This window comes from Xenopus laevis, chromosome 3L, assembly GCF_017654675.1.
Source record: "Xenopus laevis strain J_2021 chromosome 3L, Xenopus_laevis_v10.1, whole genome shotgun sequence".
Taxonomy (NCBI): Eukaryota; Metazoa; Chordata; class Amphibia; order Anura; family Pipidae; genus Xenopus; species Xenopus laevis.
Genome location: NC_054375.1, coordinates 14,310,488 through 14,318,047, shown reverse-complemented (window position 1 = coordinate 14,318,047; position 7,560 = coordinate 14,310,488). Strand labels below are relative to the sequence as shown.

The 7,560-nt window shown below is 46.1% G+C and overlaps 1 protein-coding gene across 12 annotated transcripts in view; it reads left to right on the top strand.

Moving 5' to 3' along the window:
• The window catches only part of erc1.L (ELKS/RAB6-interacting/CAST family member 1 L homeolog), a 144,475-nt gene that overhangs the window by 73,098 nt on the left and 63,817 nt on the right, over positions 1-7,560 (top strand). The window lies entirely within an intron of this gene.

The following is a 7,560-nucleotide window of genomic DNA, read 5'->3' as shown; positions in this document are numbered from 1 at the left end:
CCCCTTTTCCTTGAGGTGGGCGATCCAATCTTTTTGCCTAAAGGGAAACTGGCTGTCAGGGCAAGGACCGCTCCAAGGATTTGATGTAGTCCTTGTCTCAATGGGATCTTCAAAGTTGCTGATTGACATCTGGCCAATTTTTGACCAGAAGTCGGTTAGGTGGAGTCGATGAAGGGGCCCAATCATGGGCTGATAAGTTGCCATCTTAGTAGCTTTTGTCGACGTATGTGTGGCCAATTTAGTCATGTGTTTTTCCAAACCAATTGATTTTTGCCTGATTTGGCCAACCGAGGCTGATTGGACTATGTGGAAGCAAAGGCGTATCCCATAATGCCTAACAATGGTACAATGGTATACCAATGGGGTCCTGGCTTCCAGCGCACGTGCTCCCTGTTGGCGTTCCATGCCAGACAGCTGGGGCACTAGATGTTAGGTGGCCAACTCCATTGCCCTGCTCTGCAGCCAGGTTTTGGGCAAGGGGCTAGAATCTGTTGGGAGCACTTGATATAGTTTGAAAGGGGACCTGCAGGACTGGCAATCTGTGGGTTCTGGCAAATGCCAGAGGGGCTACTCTTAAGTTACCGTATAGTGGGCTGTTTGGGCTAGGGATGCACCAAATCCAGGATTCGGTTCTGGATTCAGCCTTTTTCAGCAGGATTCGGCCAAATCCTTCTGCCCGACCAAACCGAATCCAAATCTTAATTTGCATACGCAAATTAGGGTCGGGGAGGGAAATCACGCGACGACAAGGAAGTAAAAAAAATCAGGGGTTCGGCCGAATCCAAAATAGTGGATTCGGTGGATCCCTAGTTTGGGCCTCTGTGTACTTGGAATGGCAGGGCCTATTTTGACTTCCAGTCCAGGCCTGGGGACCTGTGTTGGGGGGGGTGTTTTCAAAAGGGATAAATGGGCCCCAAGCAACAGGGCTTGTCTAGATCAACTCGACAGCTGAATGGGGCCAAATTTATGGCTTCTTTGACCAATACCAGACTAACGATCAACCAGATATCTGTTGGGCACAGGCTTAACAAGATCAGGTCTCCATAAGTCCGTGTTATGACCTAATCATCGACCCGAGGGCTAAATGGTTAAATCCTCCTATTTTGCCCCATTGGGAAAAGATACGCTTATGCGGTGACCTCACCTAGTGGGAAGTCTCATCTTGACTTCAGCCCCCACCACTGTCTCGTATCTTGGAACAATCTCTCGCACGTTCCCTCAGTGGGGAACATAAATCTACCAGCACTTAAACTGCAACTTGTCCTAATTTGTTATCCCTTTCCTGGCCCCCCATACTAGCCAAGTGTTCTGGGAACTGGGGGCCCGTATGTAACTTTCCAGATAGCCTCTGCCTGTGTCTGTTTCAGAAGCCGCACGGCTCGCTGGGAGCTGTCTCTGGGCTAAGTGCTAGTCATTAGCGGTCTCACAGGGCTTATTCTACAGCTGTGACTTTCTTCCGCCTCCCGCGCTCCTGCCTCTTACTCAGCCGGGAAACATGTGCCGAGAATGGGAACTTGTCCCAGACGTGTCAAGTCTCTGGGGATTAACACCCTGCTGCTGCGGGATATGTGCCTGGCAGCTGCTCCCTGACTGGGCACGCGGTGGGGTCCTCATTAGAGCAATTTTTAAACCCCACTGTGCCAAATAAATAAATAATAATTGCCCTCTTTTCCTTCCAAAAGGAATTACCCTGTTGAAAAGTATTCCTTGAGAAGCAATTACTCCCCTGCCTGCACAAAGATGGCTGCCCTTTGGCATCAGCCCACTTTTTAAAGATTCCTCCTTGTTTATGTGGAGTGTGCAACTCATTTTTTTCTATGACCTAAATGGAGTTGGTCCCGAAAGTACTTCCATCGCTTATCATTTAGCCTGTACATTGGTAAAATGACATGTACTTCATTACTTTTGTATTTCTATTGGCCATACTCAACCTGTGTCCATCCCAGCTGTTTCTGAACTTCAGCTAACTACTTTGCATCCTTAAATTACAGAGGGGATCTTTCACAGTGGCACAGATCCTATCTGATCCCCATTGTTTTTATGGCAGCTGAGATTCTAGCTATCTGTATAACAGAACATTCTGTCTCAGTGACTGCACAGATCCTATCTGATCCCCATTGTAAGCAGCAGTCCTGCCCTGCTTTATGGCTGAGATTCTAGCTATCTCTATAACAGAGCATTCTGTCCCAGTGGCTGCACAGACCCTATCCGATCCCCATTAGAAACAGCAATCCTGTGCTGATTTATGGCAGCTAAGATTCTAGCTATCTGTATAACAGAGCATTCTGTTTCAGTGGCTGCACAGATCCTATCTGATCCCCATTGTAAGCAGCAGTCCTGCCCTGCTTTATGGCAGCTGAGATTCTAGCTATCTGTATAACAGAGCATTCTGTTCCAGTGGCTGCACAGATCCTATCTGATCCCCATTGTAAGCAGCAGTCCTGTCCTGCTTTATGGCAGCTGAGATTCTAGCTATCTGTTTAACAGAACATTCTGTCCCAGTGGCTGCACAGATCCTATCTGATCCCCAATGTAAGCAGCAGTCCTGCCCTGCTTTATGGCAGCTGAGATTCTAGCTATCGTATAACAGAGCATTCTGTCCCAGTGGCTGCACAGATCCTATCTGATCCCCATTGAAGCAGCAGTCCTGTCCTGCTTTATTGCAGCTGAGATTCTAGCTATCTGTATAACAGAGCATTCTGTCCCAGTGGCTGCACAGATCCTATCTGATCCCCATTGTAAGCAGCAGTCCTGCCCTGCTTTATGGCAGCTGAGATTCTAGCTATCTGTATAACAGAGCATTCTGTCCCAGTGGCTGCACAGATCCTATCTGATCCCCATTGGAAGCAGCAGTCCTGCCCTGCTTTATGGCTGAGATTCTAGCTATCTGTATAACAGAGCATTCTGTTCCAGTGGCTGCACAGATCCTATCTGATCCCCATTGTAAGCAGCAGTCCTGTCCTGCTTTATGGCAGCTGAGATTCTAGCTATCTGTTTAACAGAACATTCTGTCCCAGTGGCTGCACAGATCCTATCTGATCCCCATTGTAAGCAGCAGTCCTGCCTTGCTTTATGGCAGCTGAGATTCTAGCTATCTGTATAACAGAGCATTCTGTCCCAGTGGCTGCACAGATCCTATCTGATCCCCATTGTAAGCAGCAGTCCTGTCCTGCTTTATGGCAGCTGAGATTCTAGCTATCTGTATAACAGAGCATTCTGTCCCAGTGGCTGCACAGATCCTATCTGATCCCCATTGGAAGCAGCAGTCCTGCCCTGCTTTATGGCAGCTGAGATTCTAGCTATCTGTATAACAGAGCATTCTGTCCCAGTGGCTGCACAGATCCTATCTGATCCCCATTGTAAGCAGCAGTCCTGTCCTGCTTTATGGCAGCTGAGATTCTAGCTATCTGTATAACAGAGCATTCTGTCCCAGTGGCTGCACAGATCCTATCTGATCCCCATTGGAAGCAGCAGTCCTGCCCTGCTTTATGGCTGAGATTCTATCTAGCTGTATAACAGAACATTCTGTCCCAGTGGCTGCACAGATCCTATCCATTGGAAGCAACAGTCCTGACCTGCTTTATGGTCCCAACAGAAAATGCTTCCCTGTAAGTGGGTCTTTTATAGAAATATGGCCTTGCAAGTGACACATGTATATCTATGGCCAGTTTTCAGTTTCTTGGAGAATAAATACATTTCTGGCACAGGAAAGCACTGATCATACAAATAGGTGTAAATGCCAATTAACCCACAGAGCACATTCCAGTGGAAGTCCTGTCCATTCCGCTTACAAGAGAAATGGGATCCAAGGGAATTAGTCGCACACTTTATGAATAAACAAACTGATACATTAGGAGACCTCGCATGGATTATACATAGACATTATCTTCTTTTAGGGATTAAAAAGTGGACACAGTGAGTGGTACCAAAATAACATTGCCATTGTATTCAGGCTTTCACTGCTAATCCCAGAATTCCAGGAACTAAGGCTTTTATCCAGGTTTTTTTGGTGTCTGTGGTGTCGCATTTCGAGTGGTTGTGTTACCTGTTTATGTACAAACAACCCTAATCCTGGTTACAACTGTTACTGTTTCAGGAAGGTCTGTCTAATTGGGGTCACTGGAAACCTACAGTCTTGGAATCCCAATTTCTCTGAATTGTACTTAGAACAGGGAATACCTATGCTGCCATAGTTTTATGGGATCTCTCTGTACAGACTATGAGCAAACTTAGGGGCTGTTCCTGCTGAATTGTGCTTAGTACAGGGAATACCTATGCTGCCATAGTTTTATGGGATCTCTCTGTACAGACTATGAGCAAACTTAGGGACTGTTCCTGCTGAATTGTGCTTAGTACAGGGAATACCTATACTGCCATAGTTTTATAGTATCTCTCTGTACAGACTATGAGCAAACTTAAGGGACTGTTCCTGCTGAATTGCTCTTAGTACAGGGGAATACCTATGTTGCCATAGTTTTATGGGATCTCTCTGTACAGGCTATGAGCAAACTTTAGGACTGTTCCTGCTGAATTGTGCTTAGTACAGGGGAATACCTCTGTTGCCATAGTTTTATGGGATCTCTCTGTACAGACTATGAGCAAACTTAGGGACTGTTCCTGCTGAATTGTGCTTAGTACAGGGGAATACCTCTGTTGCCATAGTTTTATGGGATCTCTCTGTACAGACTATGAGCAAATTTAGGGGTTGTTCCGGCTGAATTGTGCTTAGTACAGGGAATACCTATGCTGCCATAGTTTTATGGGATCTCTCTGTACAGACTATGAGCAAACTTAGGGACTGTTCCTGCTGAATTGTACTTAGTACAGGGAATACCTATGCTGCCATAGTTTTATGGGATCTCTCTGTACAGGCTATGAGCACACTTAGGGGGCTGTTCCTGCTGAATTGTGCTTAGTACAGAGGAATACCTATGCTGCCATAGTTTTATGGGATCTCACTGTACAGACTATGAGCAAACTTAGGGGCTGTTCCTGCTGAATTGTGCTTAGTACAGGGGGAATACCTATGCTGCCATAGTTTTATGGGATCTCTCTGTACAGATTGTGAACAGTAGTTTAAATCTGCCATGTACGGACACCTTTAAGGGGGCTATTCTGCTTGTGTTTAATATTTTCACTGGTCAAATCTGAAGGGAAATAAAAGCTTACAGGGGTATCGTCTTCCACAATTGCAGACGCTTTATTGAAGAAATGGTATGTGCAGGAATACATAGGCATGTTTGCTGCTATGCTTAAATTCTATCCCTGTTATTAACACCCCGGGATTCCTAGTGGCACCTCTGCGCATATTAAGACGTCTCCTTGATTCCCCTAAACTCTGACATGTTGTTCTCTGCACCCGCAACTACACGGCTGTGTGTCCTGCTCCATCTCATCAAAGGAAGGTTCCTCTCTGCAGGCTCCAGAGTGTGGCTCCTCTTCCCCACTTGGGCCCAGCATATGCAAAGCACTGGCGAGTCCTGGAACGGCTTGAAAGGGCCTGTTATCTGCACGGTTTTCCTTGGCTACGTTTTATGTTCTTTGGTTTTTCACCAAACCTCATAAAGTGATAAAACTTTCAGAAGGAGAGCAGACTGCCAGGCAGGTCAGCAAACGCTCTCTCCGGCTTGTTTCCTATTCTCCTTGTCCCCTTGTTTTTGCACTTTTCTTCTTTTAGGGACCTATGGCTATTGCTGAACTGTAGCTTCCCCAGATAATAACAATATAAATTTAGGTGAGAAAATATTCAGCCAACCTGCTTTAGTTCAATGATTATGTAGAAGAGTACCCCAAACCATCACCCTAACTTACCTTCATGCTGGCCCCCCTTTGCTCATAACAAGGTTACAGAAATATAAAAACATTGGGTTAACACTCACCCTGCTATAGTTCCAGGGGTACCCAGGGCACAAATAAGCACTCACCCAAATCTCCCCCTAACTGACCTTCAGGCTGGGCCCACTTAGCCCATAACAAGGTTACAGATATATAGAAACATTGGGGTAACAGTCACCCTGCTATAGTTCCAGGGGTACCCAGGGCACAAATAAGCACTCACCCCAAATCTCCCCCTAACTGACCTTCAGGCTGGGCCCCCTTAGCTCATAACAAGGTTACAGATATATAGAAACATTGGGGTAACAGTCACCCTGCTATAGTCCCAGGGGTACCCAGGGCACAAATAAGCACTCACCCCAAATCTCCCCCTATCTGGCCTTCAGGCTGGGCCCCTTAGCTCATAACAAGGTTATATAAAAACATTGGGTTAACAGTCACCCTGCTATAGTTCCAGGGGTACCCAGGGCACAAATAAGCACCCACCCCAAATCTCCCCCTAACTAACCTTCAGACTGGGCCCCCTTAGTTCATAACAAGGTTACAGATGTATTGGGGTAGGGAACATAAAGTGAATATAAAGTGGGCATTTAACCCCCAAGACATAGACTACATGTTTCGACTGCGGGACTGATCAGTTTGGATTGGGTTGGTTAATTTGCAGTGCAAGAAACTGCACATTCAGCATCAAAGCCCATTAGATGGGCAGCAGCTTGTGCTGAGTCCATGTTACCTGCAAAATAACACACTGGGCACTATTTGCTTTATGCGATTGTCTTGCACCAGGGCCCGGGTAGCCGTTACTGGACAGGCTTTTGTCCATCTGAATGGGCCTGGATCTTTCTGAATGTCTGCCGGATGGGGCCCATCAGCAAACCCTTTGTCTATTTGTCTGTCTGTGTATTTAGAATCCATTCCCCTGACACAAACAGGATCCCAGGCCAGCAGTGTGCCTTGTGTCACCTGATCAGGAGAGATGCCATTATTATCTCACAGTGCCCTCCAAATCATAACACTCAATAGATGAAGTGGCTTGCTGAGCATTAAGGACAGTGTACTGTATGTATTAATTCATCCACAAAAGTGCTCTTAAACCTATACTTTGTCTTTTTGCATAGAGCGGAGTAGTTCTGCTTGTACACAAGCTGTTTGCAGGAAGGGGATCTCCTCTTTAGGGATCCGTTCCACTGACTGAGTGTTCTGTTATACAGATAGCTAGAATCTCAGCTGCCATAAAGCAGGACAGGACTGCTGCTTACAATGGGGATCAGATAGGATCTGTGCAGTCACTAGGACGGAATGTTCTGTTATACAGATAGCTAGAATCTCCGCCATAAAGCAGGGCAGGACTGTTGCTTACAATGGGGATCAGATAGGATCTGTGCAGCCACTGGGACAGAATGTTCTGTTATACAGATAGCTAGAATCTCAGCTGCCATAAAGCAGGACAGGACTGCTGCTTACAATGGGGATCAGATAGGATCTGTGCAGCCACTGGGACAGAATGTCTGTTATACAGATAGCTAGAGACCATGACAATAAGTTGACCTCAGAAAACAGCATTTTTGTACAGTTCACATTCTTGTGAACTCAAGTTGAGTTTATGCTTGTCCCTAGAATGCTTTGTTACAAAGGTAGCTAGAATCCTGGCCATAAAGCAGGTCAAGAACTACTGAAGGAGCCATCCATACAACTTTAAGGAAAATCCCTCCTCTATCAAACATA